The 26,510-nt window shown below is 40.1% G+C and overlaps 1 long non-coding RNA gene across 2 annotated transcripts in view; it reads right to left on the reverse strand.

Moving 5' to 3' along the window:
* Window positions 1-1,409: 1,409 nt before the first annotated feature.
* Window positions 1,410-26,510, reverse strand: part of LOC139745791 (uncharacterized) — a 36,098-nt gene continuing 10,997 nt past the window's right edge. For both annotated transcript variants that reach the window (XR_011711959.1, XR_011711960.1), the window contains exon 2: window positions 1,410-8,612. This is a non-coding gene — a long non-coding RNA (uncharacterized lncRNA). The remainder of the gene's footprint in view (window positions 8,613-26,510) is intronic.

A 26,510-nucleotide genomic window follows, 5' to 3' on the forward strand; every position in this document is an offset into this window, starting at 1 on the left:
CCTTCACTGAAGTTCCCATTTGCTCCCTTGTCTTACGCACTTTATTTACCTCCTTCCAGAACATCTTTTTATTCTCCCTAAAATTTAATGATACTCTCTCACCCCAACTCTCATTTGCCCTTTTTTTCACCTCTTGCACCTTTCTCTTGACCTCCTGTCTCTTTCTTTTATACATCTCCCACTCAATTGCATTTTTTCCCTGCAAAAATCGTCCAAATGCCTTTCTCTTCTCTTTCACTAATACTCTTACTTCTTCATCCCACCACTCACTACCCTTTCTAATCAACCCACCTCCCACTCTTCTCATGCCACAAGCATCTTTTGCGCAATCCATCACTGATTCCCTAAATACATCCCATTCCTCCCCCACTCCCCTTACTTCCATTGTTCTCACCTTTTTCCATTCTGTACTCAGTCTCTCCTGGTACTTCCTCACACAGGTCTCCTTCCCAAGCTCACTTACTCTCACCACCCTCTTCACCCCAACATTCACTCTTCTTTTCTGAAAACCCATACAAATCTTCACCTTAGCCTCCACAAGATAATGATCAGACATCCCTCCAGTTGCACCTCTCAGCACATTAACATCCAAAAGTCTCTCTTTCGCACTATCATATATTATCACATATTATCCCTGGGGATAGGGGATGAAGAATACTTCCCACGTATTCCCTGCGTGTCGTAGAAGGCGACTAAAAGGGGAGGGAGCGGGAGGCTGGAAATCCTCCCCTCTCGTTTTTTTTTTCTCTTTTTTTTTAATTTTCCAAAAGAAGGAACAGAGGGGGGCCAGGTGAGGATATTCCACAAAGGCCCAGTCCTCTGTTCTTAATGCTACCTCGCTAATGTGGGAAATGGCGGATAGTTTAAAAGAAAAAAAAGACTATCATATATGAACAAAAGCATGTTGAAAAAAAAAAAAATAGTGTCACAAGTTAATAATCGCATACATTTACATCTGACTGAGTGCTAGGTGTATATACAGCCTTCACCTTGGGTGTATCAAAAGGGCTCACACCTATGTGTGTGAAGTGTTGATATGAAGGATGCGAAGTGGAGGAAGCAGGAACCCTGAAAAATTCAGTGGTGCTAAAATGCAGTTTCTACCTATAAATGTTTCTAAAAATCATGTTTTTCTCTGTTCAACTTCAAAACTCCACAATTCAACCCTGTGATAACAAATGTGTTAGGCATGACAATATCCTCCAATCTATCTTGGAAACCCCACAAAATCAACATTACAAACTCTTTTGCCCTAAAGCTGGTTGTGTTGTATTGGTGACAATCATTTTTCTCATGAACAGCTATCTCATATCTAAAGAGGTTTTTTTCACCTTAAGTATGTAATACTGCTCATACATCTGGGATTGCTCATCCTTCCCCTCTTGATTAACTAGAATGGAATGAAAGGCTTTCTGTCTCATTAACTCTCTTTTATTCACTTCTCTTCAACCTTCCCTTTCCATATGCCATAGATATTATTTTGGCCATTGCATGTGACCCCTCTCCCAAGGTTTGGACCCATGACATGCATGTGGCTGTTGTTTCCCACAATTTTGTGTGAAATCTGGCAACTGAGGATTGGCTGTTATAGTACCTCCTTTCGTTAAGAGTTAGGTATAAACACCAACAGAGCCCTGATTAATTTCCACTTTCTTTTCTTTTGACTTTTTCTTTCACCTAAGATGCCCTCAATTGGGACAAAGCTTTGGCCATGCCATGTTGGTTAATATAAAAAAAAAAAATGTGGCCATGGGGAAGGCTAGAACTATAACAAATATCAACTATATCAAATATTAACATAGAGAAGTAACTGGAAACGAGATATTTGAGAGAAGCACATGGCATGAAGAAAGTAAAAAGGGGGTGTATGAGAGATCTGGTATGACAGGGAATGCATAGTGGATTGATAAACTGGGTGAAATATACTTTGAAGTGGTTTGGGCTAGTAAAAATATAGAAAGCAAGACTTGGGAGGGGGAGGGATGTTAAAGAAGAGTGTATGATAAAAGGGTTTGATGTCAAAGAAGACCACATGTGATATGGGGAAACAGAGTGGAAGAGTACTGGAGGGATAGAAATAACAGAAGAATGCATCAAATGGTGTATGCAAAGGAGTCAAGTAAAGAGAGGGATAAATGAAACCTCTTTTGCTGTGGCCACCCCCTTGATGGAAGTTCCCGGAGGATACAGACATCAGGGATATAGATAAACAGATAGACAGATATACAGGACTAACAGTTAATAAAACTATGTAAATGTGGCCCTGAAAAAAATTACTTGTAAAAACCTTAAACAGAGACAACAGTGCAGATATGCATGTAACACTGAAAAGACATTAATTGTCTAATGAATTGAACAACAGACTAGTAATACCAACTGGGCATGACAAAAATACCTTTGAATGGACAAAAAAAAAAACCGATACATTTTCCTCTTGTTCTTTGCTCCATGCGTCATAACTTCATGTCATTTGGATTACATACATACTAGTTATGAAAGGAGAATTTGCTATATTTGATTTTGAGAAATTTGTAGGAAAGCAATAATTCTATGTTTACATTATGGACCATCTAGTGATAACAGAACTAACAAAACATATATACTCACAACAATGGTATGCCAAAATAAAACCAGATACACAATTATCATTCTAAATTTCGCAAAAATGTGAGGTAAACAAAGGTGAGTAGAGCTGATAATTTTCCATCAATAAAAACTCAACTTGTATTTGCAACAATAAAAAACTTTATATTTTTGTCAATAACTCATTCAAATACCCTACACTAAATAAATCTGGAGCTTTCATCTACGGCTTTACAGCAGTGGTTCTTAAAGATTTGGGGGGGGGAAGGAGGCAGATAGAAAATTCAAAGGGGAAAGTGAGCAGTCAGAGATAAAAGTTTGGTTGGGATAACGAATTTCATTATTTTTCTAACATTAGCAACAGCAGTTTTGAATTTAACCTTGTCAAGAGCCCCTTTTCTGTGGAAGATGAGGATGTTCCAGAAGCTATGCAAGAAGAATTTCTTACTGAAATTTAATTCTGTGGCAAAGGATAACTTTACTTGCCTTGGTCTAGAGAAGTTTTGGGTATAGTATCTCTCAGTGAAAGCTTTGCAGAAGATGAAAGCTGGCAAGGCGGCAGGTTTGGATGGTATTGCTGTGGAATTTATCAAAAAAGGGGTGACTGTGTCGTTGACTGGTTGGTGAGGATATACAATGTATGTATGGTTCATGGTGAGGAGCTTGAGGATTGGCAGAATGCATGCATAGTGCCATTGTACAAACGCAAAGGGGATAAAGGTGAGTGTTCAAATTAAAGAGATATAAGTTTGTTGAGTATTCCTGGGAAATTATATGGGAGGGTATTGATTGAGAGAATGAAGGTATGTACAGAGCATCAGATTGGAGAAGAGCACTGTGGTTTCATAAGTGGTAGAGGATGTGTGGGTCAGGTGTTTGCTTACAAGAATATATGTGAGAAATACTTAGAAAAACAAATGGATTTGTATATAGTACCATTTATGGATCTGGAAAAGGCATATGATAGAAACGCTCTGTGGAAGGTATTAAGAAGCAGTGAAAATTTTTTATCGAGGATGTAAGGCATGTGTGCGAGTAGGAAGAGAGGAAAGTGATTGGTTCCCAGTGAATGTCGGTTTGCAGCAGGGGTGCCTGATGTCTTCACGGTTGTTTAATTTGTTTATGGATGGGGTTGTTAGGAAGGTGATTGCAAGAGTTTTGGAGAGAGGGGCAAGTATGCTGTCTGTTGTGGATGAGAGGGCTTGGCAAATGAGTCAGTTGTTCGCTGATGATACAGTGCTGGTGGCTGATTCAGATGAGAAACTGCAGGAGCTGGTGACAGAGATTGGTAAAGTGTGTGAAAGAAGAAAGCTTGGAGTAAATATGAATATGAGCAAGGTTATTAGGTTCAGTAGAGTTGAGGGATAAGTCAACTGGGAGGTAAGTTTGAATGGAGAAAAACTGGAGGAAGTGAAGTATTTTAGATATCTGGGAGTGGATTTAGCAGCGGAAGGAACCATGGAAGCGGAAGTGAGTCACACGTTGGGGGAGGGGGCGAAGGTTCTGGGAACAATGAAGAATGTGTGGAAGGCAAGACCATTATCTTGGAGAGTGAAAATGGGTATGTTTGAAGAATAGTGGTACCGACAATGTTATATGGTTATGAGGCTTGGGCTATAGATAGGGTTGTGCAGAGGAGGTGGACGTGTTGGAAATGAGATGTATGAGGATAATAAGTGTGTTTGAGAGAGCAGAAGGTGTACTGAAATGGTTTGGTCACATGGAGAGAATGAGTGAAGAAAGATTGACAAAGAGGATATATGTGTTAGAGGTTGAGGGAACAAGGAGAAGTGGGAGAACAAATTGGAGGTGGAAGGATGGAGTGAAAAAGATTTTGAGCGATCGGGGCCTGAACATACAGGAGGGTGAGAGGCGTGCAAGGAGTAGAGTGAATTGGAACAATATGGTATACCGGGGTCGACATGCTGTCAACAACTGAACCGTGCCATGTGAAGCATCTGGGATAAACCATGGAAAGTTTTGTGGGGCCTGGATGTGGAAAGGGAGCTGTGGTTTCGGTGCATTACACATGACAGCTAGAGACTGAGTGTGAACGAATATGGCCTTTGTTGTCTTTTCATAGGACCACCTCATGCACGCGTGGGGGGAGGGGGGTGCCATTTCATGTGTGGTGGGATGGTGACAGAAATGGATGAAGGCAGCAAGTATGAATATGTACATGTGTATATATATATATATATATGTATATGTCTGTGTATGTATACGCTGAAATGAATATACGCTGAAATGTATATGTACATGTTGAAATGTATAGGTATGTATATGTGCATGTATATATATATACATGTGTATGTGGGTGGGTTGGGCCATTCTTTCGTCTGTTTCCTTGCGCTACCTCACTATCGCGGGAGACAGTGACAAAGTATAATAAAAGAAAAAAAATATTCTCTCAGTTTACCAGAAAATATGCATGTCATGAAATCAGTCATAAAGTCACTGTCCCATTTTCATCTGCTTACCTATGTGAAGTAGGTTTTTCAGCAGTGGTTAACATAAAAACAAAGCAAAGAGACAAGCTAGATGTCAACAATGATCTCCAATGTGCCCTTAGCAACCAGATCAGACCAACACTAGTTGGTCAGAAGAGTCAGCACCACCCATCTCACTGATGAGTACTACCTAGCCACCAAAGTCAACATATGATTTAAACAGTAGCAGTGACAAAAGTGTTTGAAAGTTTTGTCTTATCATACTTACATTTTTGTTTTCTATTGACTTTTCATTTAACTGAATTAGGATTATCAAATATATAAGCAGAACATGCATAAAAATCATTACTCTTCTACTAATGCATCCAAAATCTGTATCAAAAGTAAGAACATTTTTGGTTTCAATGTAATGAATTCTTTCTGGTTTCTATTAATTACTGCTATGAATATAAGAGTAATGTTTTATTCAATTGAAGTCCCTATTTCCAGTGAATGTCATAAGTTTCTTCAAAACTAGGTGCATAAAGATAATAAAATAAAACTAAAGATCCAATGCAGTAATCCCACTTGAGCAATTAAGTAATGAATAATGATGTATAATTACTGATTATTGTTTCATAAAATTTGAAAGGGTGGAGGGGGATGCGGTATCCAGGACTATTCTGAGAGTGGGCGTGAGGCCAAAAAGTTTAAGAACCTACTTTAGAGTAATATCATATAAGTAAATACACAGGCAAATGAAATAATAATTATCACAATGCTATTAGAAGCATTTCAGTTACAGAAATTTATATAAAGATTGTATTGTGACTAGAAAAAAAATGTAGCTTAAGTGTTCTGCGTGAACTTACAACAGATATATTTTTTCATGGGATACATAATCATGTTTATCTTCAGTTGCACAAGTCATCATTTTAATGAACTCTTGAATTCTGTTGGTGACAATTTTCACACTAACTTATGGAAGAAATATTACCTTCAGAATTCTTCCTTAACAATGTCAATATCATCCATCTCAGCCTTAATTGACAGCTCAGAGACATTTCTGGCCAGTTCTGAATATTTTCCTATCTTGCAACTGACAAGTTCTGTACCATCATAAACTTCCTGTTTCACTCCTTCAGGATTACAAGATTGCTCTACTGCTGAGTGAGACATTAAATGACCCTCAGCTGCTTTCTGGCAGGACATTATTTTGTCACAGTGATGTTTCCTATGGCAAGTGTGGCATGTCTGATCAGTCTTGTAATGGAAGCCTTGACCAAAGTGGACACTAGTGAATACTTTTTCTCCTTTGTGAAGCTTAATGTGCCTCACTAAATCACTCCTCCGTGAGAAGGTTTTTTGGCACTGTGGACATTCATATGGTTTCTCTCCTGTATGAACAATCATGTGCTGCAGTAAATTACTCCTCCGGGAAAAGGTATCTTGGCACTGTGAACATTCATATGGCTTTTCTCCTTTATGAACAGCCATGTGTCGAACTAAATAACACTTCTGGGAGAAGGTCTTTTGGCACTGTAAACATTCATGTGGCTTCTCTCCTGTATGAATAGTCATATGGCGCACTAAATGACTCCTCCTGGAGAAAGTCTTCTGGCACCGGGAACATGCATAGGGTTTCTCTTCTGTATGAGTCGTCATGTGCTGCAATAAATAACTCTTTCGGGAAAAGATCTCTTGGCACTGTGAACATTCATATGGTTTTTCTCCTGTATGAACAGCCATGTGTCGAACTAAATAACACTTCTGGGAGAAGGTCTTTTGGCACTGTGAACATTCATGTGGCTTCTCTCCTGTATGAATAGTCATATGGCGCACTAAATGACTCCTCCTGGAGAAAGTCTTCTGGCACCGGGAACATTCATAGGGTTTCTCTTCTGAATGAGTCATGTGCTGCAATAAGTAACTCTTCCGGGAAAAAGTCTCTTGGTGCTGTGAACATTCATATGGCTTTTCTCTTGTATGAACTGTCATGTGCTGCACTAAATTACCTCTCTGGGAAAAGGTCTTTTGACACAATAAACATATATATGGCTTCTCTCCAGTATGTATAGTCATGTGTCGCAGTAAAGCACTCCTCTGAGAGAAGGTCTTTTGGCAATGCGAACATTCATGTGGCTTCTCTTCTGTATGAATAACAATATGCTCCACCAAATGACTCCCCTGGGAGAAGGCCTTTTGGCACTGTGAACATTCAGATTGTTTCTCTCCTCTATGGCATTTCATATGTCTTTCAAGGTTACAATGTTGTTTAAAGCTTTTCTGGTACTGTGAACATTTCTCACCAATGTGCATGAACTTAAGTCTTTCCATAATGGAATCCTTCAAAGATGTTCCATTGCAGTGAACAAACTAGTTATCTGCTCTCCACATTGCAGCCTTGTAAAATAATACTACAGCCCATATTGTAGCCTGTGAAATCCTCCAATGTTCAAGAAGTAGACACCAGAAGTGGAGTCGATGACCTTGGTTGGTATGGTGTGTGGTATATGCATAACAAGATCAGTGAATAATACACCAGTCACAACAAAACCTACTCCAGGTAACCCAGGGTAAACTGTAAAGAGAAGAAATGCTCACAACCCATGCACGGTAGAGAATATAGTGACATATGGTCTCTCATCTACCTTTTTCTGTGTCACATGAGGTAAAGTCTGCTCTTCAAACTCTTCACACCCACCCAATGAAATGCTAACTCTCCAACCCAGCATAACCTTCTAGATTTGACAGTTATCCTGGGTCACATTATAATCTCAACTTATTCTCCCATTAGTACAAGTAAAAATTCAGTTATGTCTATGCATGCATTTCCCAGCTCTTTTTGCTTTGTTATACCACAATACTGCTATTTATATCTGCTCTCTAGCACAGCTGACAATTATGACTCATATCTGTGAGGCACATTTCAACACCAGTAATGGAACATTTTCTAAAAATACACAATCCTAGAATAATCTTTTACAAACAGGTTTAACTGTTCACATTTCAGACTCCATACATAATATGCTAGTCAAGAGTTGATCCCAGGACTTGTAACAAAAAGTCAGCTTGGCACTGGTGGTGACTTGTGAATAACACATGCTCATTAACCGAGATAATATAATTCTGCCAAGCAACGAGATGATTTTTGAGATATTAACTACAAATTACATTTTAGTGTGGTAGAATTATGAAGTGATTTTACTAATCGTTAACAGCAGTTCTTATCATAAAAAAATACAGCCATTGATATTTTTGATGAATATTTTGAAAAATATTTCATATTCATGTCAATGCCACTTCACTGTTGTTATCATTGGCATTCCTATTGCCCTTATCATTGTTGCTGCTAAATACTTTTACTGCTTTTGAGGTTCTTCAGCTGCTGCTCCTGTTGCTGCTGCTGTAATAATTATAATCTTAGTTGATGCTTCTTGCTCTCTCTTTCTCTCTCTTTTTTTGTAGATAACTATAATTGTTGCATGTTGCTATTGTAAGGCTCCTCATACTGTTACAATTGTTATACATCATTTCCTTATCAGCTGTCAGTCAGGAAAGCTTGAAGGCACACATCATATTCTTGTGCTGAAGAGAGAGCTGCCAATGATAGAATAAACATCAGTATCAAATACTCAAGGTAATAAAGAGGAGACCCTTTGTATCAAGGGCTGCCAACAGATAAAGATAAGACTTTTACATGAAATGTTTACTTTATACCAAGATAAGGTTATTATATTCAAGAGCTGATAACTTACCAAGTCCAGATCTTCAACATATGATGTCAGCATCATATGGGATGAGATCCTCCACCCCTGAACCACAACTAATCTCTTTGTCACAGTAACTATCATCTGCTCACTCTGGCTGGGATACGTATGATAAAAATTCTGAAAGTGCCTGCCTATGTCTGTGGTTGCCTCCAAAAGACTGTCACTATACTACAGTCTAATTTTCTCTATGGACTAGTTAGGTGCAGTGAAAATGTCAAAGAGGCCCACATAAGTTCTGCACCCTTTCATTTTAAAATAATTTGCAAAACTGTAAAACTCTTACAAAATAATAGATACTAGAGATGAAAATCCTTAGCAAGAATATTTGTTCAATACAGAAACACTTTAAAGGATACCGCACTTCTCAATACACATGATAATAAACCTGGTGTACCTCATGTACTTGGCAAAAAAGCAGCATAATTTAAAGTGCATGTAAGCTACATAAGCAAGTTTTCAACAGAATAAATTCCATACCATTTTATCAAGAAGGCTTTGCTCTAGTCAATCCTACTAACATAGATATTTTTCTGAACATATGGAAATGAGATGTTTGAGGACAATATGTGGTGTGGGGTGGTTTGATCGAGTAAGCAATGAAAGGGTAAGAGAGATGTGTGGTAATAAAAAGAGTGTGGTTGAGAGAGCAGAAGAGGGTGTTTTGAAATGGTTTGGTCATATGGAAAGAATGAGTGAGGAAAGATTGACAAAGAGGATATATGTGTAAGAGGTGGAGGGAACGAGGAGAAGTGGGAGACCAAATTGGAGGTGGAAGGATGGAATGAAAAAGATTTTGAGCAATCAGGGCCTGAACATGCAGGAGGGTGAAAGGCGTGTATGGAATAGAGTGAAGTGGAAAGATGTGGCATACCGGGGTCGACGTGCTGTCAATGGATTGAACCAGGACATGTGAAGCGTCTGGGGTAAACCATGGAAAGTTTTGTGGAACCTGGATGTGGAAAGGGAACTGTGGTTTCGGTGCATTATACATGACAGCTAGAGACTGAGTGTGAATGAATGTGGCCTTTGTTGTCTTTTCCTAGCGCTACCTCGAGTGCATGCGGGGGTTGTCATTTCATGTGTGGCGGGGGCGACAGGAATGAATAAAGGCAACAAGTATGAATTATGTACTTGTGTATATATGTATATGTCTGTGTATGTATATATATGTATATGTTGAAATGTATAGGTATGTATATGTGCGTGTGTGGACGTGTTTGTACATACACGTGTATGTGGGTGGGCTGGGCCACTCTTTCGTCTGTTTCCTTGCACTACCTTGCTAATGTGGGAGACAGCAACAAAGTATAATAAATCAATATAAATAAAAAATATAGAATATGAAAATTTCCTGCACACAGAATGTATAGTGGAAATTAGGACTGCTGTAATGAAAGGGTAAATGTAAGATAATATTAGTACACAAAGAAAAGACTGCTAATGTGAAATACTGATAAGTAGAGGTAAGATTCATACGTTTAAAATTTCATATTACATACATATCAAATCATTAATGTTAGAAGTTTATGATGTACAAAGACCAGACCTTTAACATCAAGTACTACAGGAGAAAAGTGGTTCACATCATATGATGTTCAAACTTTTCCTGCCTATTTGAATATTCAATTGACTTATCATTCCTCACCTATAAGGGTCTCTTACACCACAAGGGTATAGGAAAAAATTCTGCTCTCCTCAGTAACCCTACAACCAGCATTATAGGTGTATGGCTGTCAATCTGTAAGTTATACATATGACCCAATGGAAAATTTGCAGACTGTTGAGTGACCTAAGTGGTGAGGAGGAAACACATGATTTGCAACAGATGGAAGGGAAAAAGAAGAATAACAACATGCAAAATGAGATGAAATGCACGTCTTGAAGTTTGAAAAAAACCTTTTGTCTCCAAGGTCTTGTCCTGCAAGCATAAGAAATGCTTTATGATCCTCTCTAAGATGATCAGGGTTAGGATCTTTCAACGTTTATTGTTTCTAGAGAGGAAGTGCTGGTCTTCCTCACCCTTTATTATGGTAAAAGCAGCTCACTAATTTTGGGCCTACTCTCACCCTATCAAAATGTCACAGAGATGACATCATCCACCTACTCCTGGCTACCTTAAAGCTCAATGCAAGTAAACAAAAAAGTTTTCAAAAACATGAAAGGGAAATTCAGGGCAGGAGAAAAATGATGAGAAAATGAATGTGGGGTAGTGTTGCAAGGACAAATGGTTTTTCAATTTTCAAAACCTACCATTTTTCTCCTTTTTAGTCTGTCCCCATGAAGGAGGCAGCTTTGAAAAAAAAAAAAAAGAAAAAACTTTCTGATGACTGGGGCCAATAACAAAGAGAACTTCCTTCAATGGTGATTTAAAGGCACACTGGGACCTGTGCATGTATCATCTCTACCATCTGATGAAGGTGGCAGATGTGTGCTAAAGGCACTTTCTCTTGATTTCCTCAAATGAGAGGTTTCTGAGGAAGGCAAGAATAGAGACTACCTTACTCACATTATGTGCTCTACCATAAGGTTCAGGTTGAGCCAACAAAACAAGTTTCTTAATCCACCTAAAGACATTTCTCATCAATACAGGTTTCAATGTTCCAAGATGCACAAATAAATGGTCCCCTTAATAATCTTTGGTGATGTCCAAAAGCCCTCCAAGAAATTTAATAGGGCATGATGCTATCTTGATGAAGTCATCCAAGACCTGATGAGAATAAGGCTATTTCTAAATCAAACAATTTTATTCTTAGCTCAAAGAAATAGAATTTGGGTTTACTTAACCCAAAAAAGATTGTTATCAAAGAGAAGTTCCAGTGTATGGACACATCATGTTATTTACTAACTCTCCTCAGAAAGCATAAAGTTATAAGGAAAAGTTTTCAAAAGAAGCTAAGAAGCTATGGTGCCAAAAAAGCTTTGAAACCTTCCATTTGTGCTATGGTGAAATGACCAGTCTCCTTAGAATGTATAATAAGAGAACTTTTCCCTACAGCTTCAAACATATGGCTATTGTCATAACTAAGAAATAAATTCCTAAAGTAAACACTAAAAGGCTTTCCAGGCCACTTAGCACTGTCTTTGAGTATAAGGATGAATGCTATGTGTAAGGTCACCTGTCAGGATATTCTCCAAACCTCTTCCTCAACACGGATTTGACAAAATTCTCAATCATAGTTTCCAGAATCTACGACTTTGAGGTTGAAATCCTACAAAAATGCTGGGGTGCTCCATAAGAGCCTGAGGTATCAAATGAGGAATATAACTTAGTTGAAGGAGTCTCTGGCATGGTAATTTGTCCCATTTCAGGGCTACCAGCATTACTAGACCCCCCAAAATACAACCAGTTTGAAAACATTTTTCCCAGATGTACTGGGGGAAAAAGATAAATTTGGTTCCAATAATTCTAATCCAAGGATGGAGTGTCTGCTTCAACTGCCCCAATGTCAGCAGTAACATAATGTTACTGGTGACAGAGATCCATGTGGGGTGTCACTCCTATGGAAAGGATCCAGTTAAAAGCTTCCCTCCATATAAACATATCTGTTGACATAATATCTGGTATTGATAGGGTGCCTTTCCAGGCATTATGTACTCCTTGAAGATAAGAGGCCTGGGGAGAAAGACCTTTGGCCATAACCATGAAAAGGGTTTTCCCCCAAATTCTAAGAGAGGGAGGAATTTGCAAGAGCCTTTGTTCATCAGGCAGTGGACAGTCACAGTATTGTTCCTCAGAAATAAAATCCTACAACCCAGATTCAGGAAATTCTGACCGGTAAAAAACCATGGAACCAACATCTCATATTTTGGTGAAAAGAAAGTAATCTTGTACCTCTGTTTAAGCTGTTTATGGGCCTACACTGATATGATCCTCCGAAAATGGAAGCTCCATTCTCGAACTGATGTATTTATCCAAACCAAAAGAGAAGTTCTCCAAGGTATACTTTTTTGGATATTATCTTTGTAAGTTTACCACACTAAGGATTCTTCCTAAATGAAAGGATTCATTTACCAAAAAGGTAACCATTTTGGTCTGCAGACTAGTCATGTTGTTGCAAGGGGCTACAAAATTAAACTTACTCTGAAGTTGCTTGAGTAGATGTTGAAACAGCATGATCTGGGACCTTAAGGTAATTGCAGCTTTTATGCAGTTCTAAGCTTTGTCCCTGGGGAAACAACTGGTGACAGTCTAAGTCGTCTAATCCACTCCTAGTCATGTAAAGTTCTAGCTGAGAATTAAGCAGGACTTGTCTAGGCTGAAGATAAAACCCATTTTTTAGAAAGGTATTCAGACCCGAGCTTTTGTCAGCCAAATTTCTCCTTTGAAGTTGATATTATATTATTGAAATGCCATCAAGATTAGCTAGAACTATCATTTACAACATTAATTTTGGGATTAGGGCTAGAATTAATCATATGAAACTTTGTGGGCAAAGTATAAACAGAATGGCATCACCTTTAACTGTTAGGTCCGAGTACCAATTTTAAATGCCAAAAATTTCCTCAATCTGAGGTGTATTGAAATGTGCCTGTAACCATCCTATGAGTCCATGCTGAATTTTTAGTTATTTTACTGTAAGGTCTGGTGGATGTTCTGTATTGCAGTCATCTTGAACCTGTGTTTCAATATGAAGGTATCTAGAAAAGACAAATAAGAAAATCAATCTTTTCCTGTTGACTTAATTTTCTGGACTGGTAAGTGCTAATAAAAACTGGTCCTTTTGCAGGTTCTTAATGTCCTTGCCTATCATCTGTATAGTGTATACCTGTCACAGCAGTCAGAGAGCAATCCAAAAAAATTTTTGACAGGCAGATGAGATTTCCAAATCTACCCAAGACCCCTTTATAACATTATACATACCTAATTGTTGGACCTGTAAAAATCCTAGATGGTGTAGGGTTAACTCTTGACTGGCAAGGAACTGTATAAAGGAGAACCTGCCTGAAGACTTGATTCAATGGCTTTAAAAAGGAAGCTTTGAAAGCATGCCTCCACCTCTAGCTGACTTGGACTTAGATACCCTAAGGCTCATCCTTTTCAGGAAAGTATGGAATGGAAGGAATGATAAAGTCCTCTAAAACCATTCATTTTAAGATGAGGAGTAACGGAGTCCTGAACTCACTATGTCCTCTTGGAACTTTACTTTGAAGAAAAAGGGTTAATTGCAACAGTTTTCTCCATACTGACAGTTCCAAAAAATTTTACTCTTAAAATCTTGCGAATTGCTTTGTGGGGAAAATGGGAGTTTCAGAAAGGTAAGGAATGCATCAATTCTAACTGCTTTCCTTTATCACCATAAGACACAGCCTACTGTCTGCACTATTCCTTAGCTTTCAGATATTCTAAAAAATTTCTCAGCAAGGAATGGAAAGCTACTTTAAGATAAGCCTCAAGACTTTCCAAATGAGCTCCAGTTTAAATGAATGTTCTAACAATGAGGAACAAGATTTATAATAGGCATAAAAATCTGCACAGACTTAAGAAAACTCTCTAGAATGATATGAAGGAAGGAGGATGAATTAAACAACAGGTTGGTTAAATGTCTTTAGATCTCTCTTGATTTTGTAAGGCTTGGAAAATGCAGTTCAGGCTAAAAATGGACAACTCCGTGCTTCCTTTCTCTATATGACCACTTTGAAGAAAGTCAAGACAGATGAAGCATTCTTATTCATAAATATTGCTTTAAAAATGAAAGGTAAAGCCTTGATTATTTTCTTAAATTTGGAGAAAATCAGTGTCCTCATGACTTTAAAATGTAAAAGGATTAGCCAGGAAATCCTTCAGGGGAAAATGGCAGTCTAGAAGGTTGAAGAAATGCCTTCATTTCTCCCCAAAAGTAATAATGATGACCTCTAAAATATCTTCAAAGAATACAGAGACTAGCTGTCTGTTTTCCATAAGGCCTAAATTAGCATCAAACACTTGAAATGATGTCCAACTTTTATGAAGCATCAGGTGGCAGGTGGTCTCTATTTAAAGGGAGCATGGACTAACCATCAAAACTGATGAAAAATGGTGGTTCAACTGTTTCCAAGACAAACTGGCCTCCAGAACATTCTTCTACCACTTCCTTGTTAATGAAATCTGAGTCAAAGTCCTTCAAGCATCCAGCAGGGGCTCTTGACCCAAAGGAGGGAGCCCCGAAATTTTCCTTGGAAGAAGAACAGAGTAACAAACATAATAAGAGCCTTGTAGCTGTAAAGTGGGATCTCAGCTAGTTACAATGATTCTTAGACTGTACTGGGTCCAATGGATAGTTCTCAGTTCTCAACTTTGGTGGAAGAAATGAATGGACCTCATTTCAACTGAGGAGCACAAACAGAAGAAATTTTAGAAGCCTGTGATGAGGGGTCAGCCTCCATACAGCCTGGGGCAAATTCTAGTTACCTATTCATCTGTAGGAAAAGGAAGATCCTTAACTGGTGAGGCACATTTAGTCCAACATCAAAGGTCTTGCATCAACTGTGTGTCAGTTCATGAAAAAGGAAACTCTACTCTGCTTTCACTTGTTTCAAGTGATGGGCTCTAATAACAAAATGTGTTATTTACAAAATGTTCTATTTTCTTAACATGACAAATGAGGTAGCAGCCATTGTTCAAAAAGAGTGCCAGCTGAACAAGTGCTAAAATCCAAGGTAAACACACTTCAAGTAGGGTTAATCACCTTCAATGTGATCTGCACAGATAGCAATACTACACACTATGGTCTTTGCTACAAGTGAAGCTTGATACACCGGGTGCAAGAGTCCTCTGGTAATGGAGACAATTATTTGAAAGCTATGCTGAGAAAAGAAACACAACAGGTCATACAAAAAAAGAGAAGACTACTTAGGCACCTTCCTGCACCAAGGTGTGACTCGACTCCAAATGGTTACCTAACTCTTGTAAGTAGTCTGCGAGCAGTTAACCTTCTTATTTTGTATTCAGAAAAAAAGAAAAACAGAATGGGATAAAAACACACCAAACTGTAGCACTTGAAATCTACTGTAAAATTTTTATTTATTTTATTTATTTTGCTTTGTCACTGTCTCCCGCGTTTGCGAGGTAGCGCAAGGAAACAGACGAAAGAAATGGCACAACCTACCCCCATACACAATGTACACACACACACACCCACACACGCAAATATACATACTTATACATCTCAATGTACACATATATATACACACACAGACACATACATATATACCCATGCACACAATTCACACTGTCTGCCCCTATTCATTCCCATCGCCACCTCGCCACACATGGAATACCATCCCCCTCCCCCCTCATGTGTGCGAGGTAGCACTAGGAAAAGACAACAAAGGCCTCATTCGTTCACACTCAGTCTCCAGCTGTCACGCAATAATGCCCGAAACCACAGCTCCCTTTCCACATCCAGGCACCACACAACTTTCCATGGTTTACCCCAGACACTTCACATGCCCTGATTCAATCCACTGACAGCACGTCAACCCCTGTATACCACATCGATCCAATTCACTCTATTCCTTGCCCGCCTTTCACCCTCCTGCATGTTCAGGCCCCGATCACACAAAATCTTTTTCACTCCATCTTTCCACCTCCAATTTGGTCTCCCACTTCTCCTCGTTCCCTCCACCTCCGACGCATATATCCTCTTGGTCAATCTTTCCTCACTCATTCTCTCCATGTGCCCAAACCATTTCAAAACACCCTCTTCTGCTCTCTCAACCACGCTCTTTTTATTTCCACACATCTCTCTTACCCTTACATTACTTACTCGATCAAACCACCTCACACCACACATTGTCCTCAAACATCTCATTTCCAGCACATCCACCCTCCTGCGCACAACTCTATCCATAGCCCACACCTCGCAACCATACAACATTGTTGGAACCACTATTCCTTCAAACATACCCATTTTTGCTTTCCGAGATAATGTTCTCGACTTCCACACATTCTTCAAGGCTCCCAGGTATTCGCCCCCTGCCCCACCCTATGATTCACTTCCGCTTACATGGTTCCATCCGCTGCCAGATCCACTCCCAGATATCTAAAACACTTTACTTCCTCCAGTTTTTTTCCTTTCAAACTTACCTCCCAACTGACTTGACCCTCAACCCTACTGTACCTAATAACCTTTCTCTTATTCACATTTACTCTTAACTTTCTTCTTTCACACACTTTACCAAACTCAGTCACCAGCTTCTGCAGTTTCTCACATGAATCAGCCACCAGCGCTGTATCATTAGCAAACAACAACTGACTCACTTCCCAAGCTCTCTCATCCACAACAGACTTCATACTTGCCCCTCTTTCCAAAACTCTTGCATTCACCTCCCTAACAACCCCATCCTTAAACAAATTAAACAACCATGGAGATATCACACACCCCTGCTGCAAACCTACATTCACTGAGAACCAATCACTTTCCTCTCTTCCTACACGTACACATGCCTTACATCCTCGATAAAAACTTTTCACTGCTTCTAACAACTTGCCTCCCACACCATATATTCTTAATACCCTCCACAGAGCATCTCTATCAACTCTATCATATGCCTTCTCCAGATCCATAAATGCTACATACAAATCCATTTGTAAAATTTATCTGATATAAATGCTAACATGATCTAAAGTCAAGCCCCAGATGGAGGCTAAAATTGAGTAAACACAACTAAACACCTCAGAGGGTGAGAAAAACAAATTTCTTGAACTCTCTGGGTGGAGTTCCACCCCATTATTTACAAAACACAAGTGATGCATGATACAGGACCTGAACTGGTGTTACATATATGATAATGTATTTCTTCACCAGTAATTTAGTGGATCATCAAAGGGCTATTTGGACATGGTGGTGAAAGTCAGTTTATCACTGTATTCTCTAAAGGTGACCCAGGAATACATTAGTGTCACTGGTGGCAGAACTTATGAGGTGCTGTGCCCCACCCTACCTAAGCACAGGGCCCAGAAACTCCCTTGCTCAGATTTCACTACAGCTGTTTCCAGAGGATTTGACAAAATCAATATTATAACATCGGCAAATCTTTAGTGGTTTAAATACTTGTGATTGACATGAACAATTCAGTTTTCATATTTCAATGGATGAAGGCAGCAAGTATCAATATGTGCATATGTATATATGTATATGGCTGTGCATGTATACGTATGTATACGTTGAATTGTATATTTATATATGTGTGTGTGGGCACTTACGTATATACATGTGTATGTGAATGGGTTGGGCCATTCCTCGTCTGTTTCCTTGCGCAACCTTGCTAACGCGGGAGATGGCAATTAAGTATAATATTCTTTTTTTCCTGTCTCCCGCGTTAGCGAGATAGCGCAAGGAAACAGACGAAAGAATGGCCCAACCCGCCCACATACACATGTATATACATACACGTCCATACACGCAAATATACATACCTATACATCTCAATGTACACATACATATACACACACAGACATATACATATATACACATGTACATAATTCATACTGTCTGCCTTTATTTGTTCCCATCGCCACCTCGCCACACATGGAATAACAACCCCCTCCTCCCTTATGTGTGCGAGGTAACGCTAGGAAAAGACAACAAAGGCCCCATTCGTTCACACTCAGTCTCTAGCTGTCATGTAATAATGCACCAAAACCACAGCTCCCTTTCCACATCCAGGCACCACACAACTTTCCATGGTTTACCCCAGACGCTTCACATGCCCTGGTTCAATCCACTGACAGCACGTCGACCCCGGTATACCACATCATTCCAATTTACTCTATTCCTTGCATGCCTTTCACCCTCCTGCATGTTCAGGCCCCGATCACTCAAAATCTTTTTCACTCCATCTTTCCACCTCCAATTTGGTCTCCCACTTCTCGTTCCCTCCACCTCTGACACATATATCCTCTTGGTCAATCTTTCCTCACTCATTCTCTCCATGTGCCCAAACCATTTCAAAACACCCTCTTCTGCTCTCTCAACCACACTCTTTATATTTCCACACATCTCTCTTACCCTTACATTACTTACTCGATCAAACCACCTCACACCACATATTGTTCTCAAACATCTCATTTCCAGCACATCCACCTTCCTGCGCACAACTCTATCCATAGCCCATGCCTCGCAACCATACAACACTGTTGGAACCACTATTCCTTCAAACATACCCATTTTTGCTTTCCGAGACAATGTTCTCGACTTCCAAACATTCTTCAAGGTTCCAGACTTTTCGCCCCCTCCCCCACCCTATGATTCACTTCCACTTCCATGGTACCATCCACTGCCAGATCCACTCCCAGATATCTAAAACACTTTACTTCCTCCAGTTTTTCTCTATTCAAACTTACCTCCCAATTGACTTGACCCTCAACCCTACTGCACCTAATAACCTTGCTCTTATTCACATTTACTCTTAACTTTCCTCTTTCACACACTTTACCAAACTCAGTCACCAGCTTCTGCAGTTTCTTACATGAATCAGCCACTAGCGCTGTATCATCAGCAAACAACAACTGACTCACTTCCCAAGCTCTCTCATCCACAACAGACTTCATACTTGCCCCTTTCCAAAACCCTTGCATTCACCTCCCTAACAACCCCATCCATAAACAAATTAAACAACTACGGAGACATCACACACCCCTGCTGCAAACCTACATTCACTGAGAACCAATCACTTTCCTCTCTTCCTACACGTACACATGCCTTACATCCTCGATGAAAACTTTTCACTGCTTCTAACAACTTGCCTCCCACACCATATTTTCTTAAAACCTTCCACAGAGCATCTCTATCAACTCTATCATATGCCTTCTCCAGATCCATAAATGCTACATACAAATCCATTTGTTTTCCTATGTATTTCTCACATACATTCTTCAAAGCAAACACCTGATCCACACATCCTCTAACCACTTCTGAAACCCCCCCCCCCCTAACACTGCTCTTCCCAATTGATGCTCTATAATGCCTTCACCTCTTATCAATTACCCTCCCTTATAATTTACCAGGAATACTAAGAAACTTATACTCTGTAATTAGAGCACTCACTTCTTATCCCCTTTGCTTTGTACAAAGGCACTATGCAAGCAATTCTGCCATTCCTCAGGATCTCACAGTAATTATACATACACGTCCACACACGCAAATATACATACCTATACATGTATATACATACGTCCACACACGCAAATATACATACCTATACATGTATATACATACGTCCACACACGCAAATATACATACCTATACATGTATATACATACACGTCCACACACGCAAATATACATACCTACACAGCTTTCCATGGTTTACCCCAATGCTTCACATGCCCTGGTTCAATCCACTGACAGCACGTCAACCCCGGTATACCACATCGATCCAATTCACTCTATTCCTTGCCCGCCTTTCATCCCATGTTCAGGCCCCGATCACTCAAAATCTTTTTCACTCCATCTTTCCACCTCCAATTTGGTCTCCCACTTCTCCTCGTTCCCTCCACCTCTGACACATATATCCTCTTGGTCAATCTTTCCTCACTCATTCTCTCCATGTGCCCAAACCATTTCAAAACACCCTCTTCTGCTCTCTTAACCACGCTCTTTTTATTTCCACACATCTCTCTTACCCTTACATTACTCACTCGATCAAACCACCTCACACCACACATTGTCCTCAAACATCTCATTTCCAGCACATCCACCCTCCTTGGCACAACTCTATCCATAGCCCACGCCTCGCAACCATACAACATTGTTGGAACCACTATTCCTTCAAACATACCCATTTTTGCTTTCGGAGATAATGTTCTCAACTTCCAAACATTCTTCAAGGCTCCCAGGATTTTCGCCCCCTCCCCCACCCTATGATTCACTTCCACTTCCATGGTTCCATCCGCTGCCAGATCCACTCCCAGATATCTAAAACACTTTACTTCCTCCAGTTTTTCTCCATTCAACCTTACCTCCCACTTGCCTTAACCCTCAACCCTACTGTACCTAATAACATTGCTCTTATTCACATTTACTCTTAACTTTCTTCTTTCACACACTTTACCAAACTCAGTCACCAGCTTCTGCAGTTTCTCACATGAATCAGCCACCAGCGCTGTATCATCAGCGAACAACAACTGACTCACTTCCCAAGCTCTCTCATCCACAACAGACTTCATACTTGCCCCTCTTTCCAAAACTCTTGCATTCACCTCCCTAACAACCCCATCCTTAAACAAATTAAACAACCATGGAGACATCACACACCCCTGCCGCAAACCTACATTCACTGAGAACCAATCACTTTCCTTTCTTCCTACATGTACACATGCCTTATATCCTCGATAAAAACTTTTCACTGCTTCTAACAACTTGCCTCCCACACCATATATTCTTAATACCTTCCACAGAGCATCTCTATCAACTCTATCATATGCCTTCTCCAGATCCATAAATGCTACATACAAATCCATTTGCTTTTCTAAGTATTTCTCACATATATTCTTCAAAGCAAACACCTGATCCACACATCCTCTACCACTTCTGAAACCACACTGCTCTTCCCCAATCTGATGCTCTGTACATGCCTTCACCCTCTCAATCAATACCCTCCCATATAATTTACCAGGAATACTCAACAAACTTATACCTCTGTAATTTGAGCACTCACTCTTATCCCATTTGCCTTTATACAATGGCACTATGCACGCATTCTGCCAATCCTCAGGCACCTCACCATGAGTCATACATACATTAAATAACCTTACCAACCAGTCAACAATACAGTTACCCCCCTTCTTTAATAGATTCCACTGCAATACCATCCAAACCTGCTGCCTTGCCGGCTTTCATCTTCCGCAAAGCTTATACTACCTCTTCTCTGTTTACCAAATCATTTTCCCTAACCCTCTCACTTTGCACACCACCTCGACCAAAACACCCTATATCTGCCACTCTATCATCAAACACATTCAACAAACCTTCAAAATACTCACTCCATCTCCTTCTCACATCACCACTACTTGTTATCACCTCCCCATTAGCCCCCTTCACTGAAGTTCCCATTTGCTCCCTTGTCTTATGCACTTTATTTACCTCCTTCCAGAACATCTTTTTATTCTCCCTAAAATTTAATGATACTCTCTCACCCCAACTCTCATTTGCCCTCTTTTTCACCTCTTGCACCTTTCTCTTGGCCTCCTGTCTCTTTCTTTTATACATCTCCCACTCAATTGCATTTTTTCCCTGCAAAAATCGTCCAAATGCCTCTCTCTTCTCTTTCACTAATAATCTTACTTCTTCATCCCACCACTTACTATCCTTTCTAATCAACCCACCTCCCACGCTTCTCATGCCACAAGCATCTTTTGCGCAATCCATCAATGATTCCCTAAATACATCCCATTCCTCCCTCACTCCCCTTACTTCCATTGTTCTCACCTTTTTCCATTCTGTACTCAGTCTCTCCTGGTACTTCCTCACACAAGTCTCCTTCCCAAGCTCACTTACTCTCACCACCCTCTTCACCCCAACATTCACTCTTCTTTTCTGAAAACCCATACAAATCTTCACCTTAGCCTCCACAAGATAATGATCAGACATCCCTCCAGTTGCACCTCTCAGCACATTAACATCCAAAAGTCTCTCTTTCACGCGCCTGTCAATTAACACGTAATCCAATAATGCTCTCTGGCCATCTGTCCTACCTACATACGTTTACTTATGTATATCTCGCTTTTTAAACCATATATATATATATATATATATATATATATATATATGTGAATAAGAGCAAGGTTATTAGGTACAGTAGGGTTGAGGGTCAAGTCAATTGGGAGGTGAGTTTGAATGGAGAAAAACTGGAGGAAGTGAAGTGTTTTAGATATCTGGGAGTGGATCTGGCAGCGGATGGAACCATGGAAGCGGAAGTGGATCATAGGGTGGGGGAGGGGGCGAAAATTCTGGGGGCCTTGAAGAATGTGTGGAAGTCGAGAACATTATCTCGGGAAGCAAAAATGGGTATGTTTGAAGGAATAGTGGTTCCAACAATGTTGTATGGCTGCGAGGCGTGGGCTATGGATAGAGTTGTGCGCAGGAGGATGGATGTGCTGGAAATGAGATGTTTGAGGACAATGTGTGGTGTGAGGTGGTTTGATCGAGTGAGTAACGTAAGGGTAAGAGAGATGTGTGGAAATAAAAGAGCGTGGTTGAGAGAGCAGAAGAGGGTGTTTTGAAGTGGTTTGGGCACATGGAGAGGATGAGTGAGGAAAGATTGACCAAGAGGATATATGTGTCGGAGGTGGAGGGAGCAAGGAGAAGAGGGAGACCAGATTGGAGGTGGAAAGATGGAGTGAAAAAGATTTTGTGTGATCGGGGTCTGAACATGCAGGAGGGTGAAAGGAGGGTAAGGAATAGAGTGAATTGGAGCGATGTGGTATACCGGGGTTGACGTGCTGTCAGTGGATTGAACCAAGGCATGTGAAGCGTCTGGGGTAAACCATGGAAAGCTGTGTAGGTATGTATATTTGCGTGTGTGGACGTATGTATATACATGTGTATGGGGGGGGTTGGGCCATTTCTTTCGTCTGTTTCCTTGCGCTACCTCGCAAATGCGGGAGACAGCGACAAAGTATAAAAAAAAATATATATATATATATATATATATATATATATATATATATATATGCTTTGAAGAATGTATGTGAGAAATACTTAGAAAAGCAAATGGATTTGTATGTAGCATTTATGGATCTGGAGAAGGCATATGATAGAGTTGATAGAGATGCTCTGTGGAAGGTATTAAGAATATATGGTGTGGGAGGGAAGTTGTTAGAAGCAGTGAAAAGTTTTTATCGAGGATGTAAGGCATGTGTACGTGTAGGAAGAGAGGAAAGTGATTGGTTCTCAGTGAATGTAGGTTTGCGGCAGGGGTGTGTGATGTCTCCATGGTTGTTTAATTTGTTTATGGATGGGGTTGTTAGGGAGGTAAATGCAAGAGTTTTGGAAAGAGGGACAAGTATGAAGTCTGTTGGGGATGAGAGAGCTTGGGAAGTGAGTCAGTTGTTGTTCGCTGATGATACAGCGCTGGTGGCTGATTCATGTGAGAAACTGCAGAAGCTGGTGACTGAGTTTGGTAAAGTGTGTGGAAGAAGAAAGTTAAGAGTAAATGTGAATAAGAGCAATGTTATTAGGTACAGTAGGGTTGAGGGTCAAGTCAATTGGGAGGTGAGTTTGAATGGAGAAAAACTGGAGGAAGTGAAGTGTTTTAGATATCTGGGAGTGGATCTGGCAGCGGATGGAACCATGGAAGCGGAAATGGATCATAGGGTGGGGGAGGGGGCGAAAATTCTGGGGGCCTTGAAGAATGTGTGGAAGTCGAGAACATTATCTCGGAAAGCAAAAATGGGTATGTTTGAAGGAATAGTGGTTCCAACAACGTTGTATGGTTGCGAGGCGTGGGCTATGGATAGAGTTGTGTGCAGGAGGATGGATGTGCTGGAAATGAGATGTTTGAGGACAATGTGTGGTGTGAGGTGGTTTGATCGAGTGAGTAACGTAAGGGTAAGAGAGATGTGTGGAAATAAAAAGAGCGTGGTTGAGAGAGCAGAAGAGGGTGTTTTGAAGTGGTTTGGGCACATGGAGAGAATGAGTGAGGAAAGATTGACCAAGAGGATATATGTGTCGGAGGTGGAGGGAACGAGGAGAAGAGGGAGACCAAATTGGAGGTGGAAAGATGGAGTGAGAAAGATTTTGTGTGATCGGGGCCTGAACATGCAGGAGGGTGAAAGGAGGGCAAGGAATAGAGTGAATTGGAGTGATGTGGTATACCGGGGTTGACGTGCTGTCAGTGGATTGAATCAAGGCATGTGAAGCGTCTGGGGTAAACCATGGAAAGCTGTGTAGGTATGTATATTTGCATGTGTGGACGTATGTATATACATGTGTATGGGGGGGGTTGGGCCATTTCTTTCGTCTGTTTCCTTGCGCTACCTCGCAAACGCGGGAGACAGCGACAAAGTATAATAAAAAAAAAAATAATATATTTTTTTGCTTTGTTGCTGTCTCCCGCGTTTGTGGGGTAGCGCAAGGAAACAGACGAAAGAAATGGCCTAACCCACCCCCATACACATGCATATACATACATCCACACACGCAAATATACATACCTACACAGCTTTCCATGGTTTACCCCAGATGCTTCACATGCCCTGATTCAATCTACTGACAGCACGTCAACCCCGGTATACCACATCGATCCAATTCACTCTATTCCTTGCCCTCTTTTCACCCTCCTGCATGTTCAGGCCCCAATCACACAAAATCTTTTTCACTCCATCTTTTCACCTCCAATTTGGTCTCCCACTTCTCCTCGTTCCCTCCACCTCCGACACGTATATCCTCTTGGTCAATCTTTCCTCACTCATTCTCTCCATGTGCCCAAACCATTTCAAAACACCCTCTTCTGCTCTCTTAACCACGCTCTTTTTATTTCCACACATCTCTCTTACCCTTACATTACTTACTCGATCAAACCACCTCACACCACACATTGTCCTCAAACATCTCATTTCTAGCACATCCATCCTCCTGTGCACAACTCTATCCATAGCCCACGCCTCGCAACCATACAACATTGTTGGAACCACTATTCCTTCAAACATACCCATTTTTGCTTTCCGAGATAATGTTCTCGACTTCCACACATTCTTCAAGGCTCCCAGAATTTTCGCCCCCTCCCCCACCCTATGATCCACTTTCGCTTCCATGGTTTCAATCCGCTGCCAGATCCACTCCCAGATATCTAAAACACTTTACTTCCTCCAGTATATATATACATATATATATATATACTTTTTATTATTTTGCTTTGTCGCTGTCTCCCGCATTAGCGAGGCAGCGCAAGGAAACATAAAAGAATGGCCCAAACCACCCACATACACATGTATATACATACACGTCCACACACGCAAATATACATACCTATACATGTATATACAAACACAGACATATAGATATATACACGTTGGAAAGGATCACAATTTTGCGCGTGATCAAGATATTCCTATGAGTCCATGGGGAAAATGAAACATGAAAAGTTCCCAAGTGCACTTTCATGTAATAATCACATCAGGGGAGATAAAAGAGAGAAATATAACAGTCAGTTGATATACATCGAAGAGACAAGGCTAGGACGCCATTTGGTGAACATGTGATTGTCCAAAACATACAACGAGCGTTCATAAACTTATCATTTTACAAATCTTATCAACAATAAAGTTATCTAATTTGTATAGACCATCACTAATATTAAGATTATAATTCTTTGTGTATTTAATAATATAAGATTCAACGATATTTCTGTTGGTAATAGAGTTAGAGTTAACAACTGAGATGGCGTTACTCCAGTCAATACAATGATCATAGTTTTTGACATGATTAAACAAGGCATTTGATTCTTGTCCCGCTCTTATACTATATTTATGTTGCTTAAGTCAAACAGAAAGATCCTTACCAGTCTGACCAACATAAAATTTATCACAGTTTCCACAAGGAACTTCATAGATGCAACCAAGAGAATTTTCTGGTGAATTCCTGATTAAGATATTCTTTATAGTATTATTGTTGCTAAAGGCAACATTTTCATTAAAGGATTTAAGCAACATGGGAAGCAAAGTGAAATTATCATTAAAAGGGAGAACTAAAAGATTCTTGGTGTCAATGGGAGATTTGGGCTCAACTCTATAAAATGATTTCTTT

The sequence above is a fragment of the Panulirus ornatus genome, chromosome 62 (genome assembly GCF_036320965.1).
Source record: "Panulirus ornatus isolate Po-2019 chromosome 62, ASM3632096v1, whole genome shotgun sequence".
Taxonomy (NCBI): Eukaryota; Metazoa; Arthropoda; class Malacostraca; order Decapoda; family Palinuridae; genus Panulirus; species Panulirus ornatus.